Source organism: Carassius carassius, chromosome 29, assembly GCF_963082965.1.
Source record: "Carassius carassius chromosome 29, fCarCar2.1, whole genome shotgun sequence".
NCBI lineage: Eukaryota > Metazoa > Chordata > Actinopteri > Cypriniformes > Cyprinidae > Carassius > Carassius carassius.
The window spans coordinates 21,112,490-21,115,201 of NC_081783.1; positions in this window are offsets into that span (position 1 = coordinate 21,112,490).

A 2,712-nucleotide genomic window follows, 5' to 3' on the forward strand; every position below is an offset into this window, starting at 1 on the left:
ACAATTGATTTATTTCATTTATTGATTTCTTTTGGTGCTCCATGAACTTATTTATTGCGTTAACTGCATTGAATCCATTATATTCTTTCTTATATCATTTAAAACAGTTCTCCCTAAAATGCTCATATATATATATATATATAGAAATTGTTGGCATACCTCTTGTTTTAACAATTTGCACCACAAGAGGGCAATTAAAATCAGTTCACATTTTGACTTGGAAGTTTGTCATGAGAGCACAACTGTCACAAGACTTCAGTAAAGCAAGATGATGAACTCACTTTACTAAAATGTCAGAAAGTAATACACGCAATAGAATAAGTTCCCCTTCTAAATTAAAGAGCCAATCGCCAATTGGTAAAATCGTGGCTTCACTACAGCAGCAGTTGTTAGAAGCTGTGGTTGCCATGAAAATATAAGCCTGAAATACAGCCTAAGCTTTTTAAGGTTATTTGAGAAAAATGAACAAAACGGGGCAGTTGATGTCAGCCAATTTGTTGCCGATTTGAAATATATTATTTAAACATGAATATGGCAAGCAGTTTTTAAGATTTCCCTTTTAAAATAGTCGAAGGCATTGAAAAATATGGCCACCAATTGAACAGACTTTTCTTTAAATGGACTCTGACTTCATTCATTTACAACTAGAGTCTTGAAATTAGTTGTTTTACTGAAGGACATTATTTTCTCTAATGGGAGTGTTAATGGATAATGGATCATTTAAAACACACAGTGTGCCATACAGGTATGTCAAATTCTTCTAAATTCTTAATTTTATTAATACTGTGCTTGTATGCATTTTAAATAAATGTCCAATACCTTACATTATACAGCTCTCTAGTGTATATTCTACACCCATAATAAATCCATAAATCTAAGACTAAAAACAGATCATCATGAAATGTATAATCAAAGGTTAGATTTCAGTTTGTCATCGCTGGCAGTTCTGCTTATTACACAGGTGTTCAGATGATTCAGTCAAAGCAGTAAATCATCAGTCTGGGCCCTTTTCCAGAGTCTTGACCATGACATGTTTTTCTGTCTTCCGGCGTTAGTGCTCATGTCGACTTGTTAAAAAAGAAAATACCAAGAAACTGTTTCAACTTCAAACCATAACGATGTTTAACTGGCTTGGATTTGAAAGAAAAAGTCTTGTTGGTTTGACCTCCACTAATTGTGCTGTTGGCCATTAAAGCTGAAATGTCTGAAACATCTCATCATCTAACTCGTCAGTGACAGCTGAATAACTGGAATAAGTACTCCTACATAATATTTATACATTTAGATTAAAGATAATATCTGCAACCTATCCAACAAAGTTGCTTCTGTACCACTGAGTAAGCCATGAACCATTATGTCAAACCAACACCTACACTGCACTTTGCATGTATGCCATTACACACAAATCCCTGAGCATCTAGACTCAGCAAATTAGCTAAATAATTAAGGATAAAAAAAACCTGAGACCAGATTCAGGATTCTGTCTGTATGGAAACAGAGGTTAGAGGAATGATATCAGTGACGTCACTTTCTGATAGAGGTATTTCCAGGCATCAATATTAGTGTGTGGGCTTTGAAGTAGGATGTCTTTCTCTTTTGCTCACCATAGGACTCCACCGTCGAGAAAAAAAAAAAAACACCACAGATGTTTCCACTGAGCTGATAAAAATTAAATAATACTGGGATTCACTGCTCATTTGTGCATTAAAATAAACACTGAAAATGAACTCTACAATGGGCTAAAAGTGAGGCCTTCTGCATCTGTTGCTTGCCCCGTTTCCGACAGTGAAAGTAATGTATTTTTGAAAAAACAAAACATAATTTCATAAAATGAAGCAATGTGCATAAATAAATAATAATAAAAAACAGAATAAAATAGATAACACCTAGATTAGACATCAAAACTATGACACAAATGAGTAAAGAATTTTAAAATTACCAATTTTTTTTTAAATAAATCAGCATCATTTCAGATTTGAGCTTTTTTTAGCCATCACTGACTGGAGGAATGTCAAATAAATAAAACAGATATGGCCTAATATAAATAAATAAATAAATAAAATCTGAGTGTGTTTTGGCAACCGATTTACCTGTAATACCCTCTGAAGTAAGGAAAAAGTAAATCTAAGTATGTGGCTCAGGCAAAGTTTGCATCTCCTCGTTTGATGTCAACATAGCATTTTTTTTTCTTTTTGGTTAATGAAGGTCTTCTATTTTTAGAGCATGAAAAACAGGCCTATAGCTTTCCTGTTGCACACACACACACACACACAAAGTATTGAGTCATATACATCTCTGGAAAACTCTGTTTTCATGAGTAACTGTTTAAAAACCCCTTTGTAGTCCCTAAACGATCAACCGGTTTTAATGCTACTTCCTGGTGACCTTCACAGTCCATCGCTTTCACTTTTAGTCACCGGTCGTGGTACTGGGGTGTCTCTAATGGAAAAAAAGATTTTTGTGGTTGAGCTTTTACAAGAAAATTATTGTGTATAAGAAACATCTTCCAGCAGTTTCCAGTAGTATTTAACTTGTGAAAAAGATAAATCAATTTTTCTAAAATGAGTTTTTATTTCATTTTCAACTGAGTTCACCAGTTCCTCTAACATTTCACTTACTGTATAACATTGTGCAAGAAAAATAGGATGCAAATAAAATTCTATCTATCTATCTATCTATCTATCTATCTATCTATCTATCTAATACTGTCAA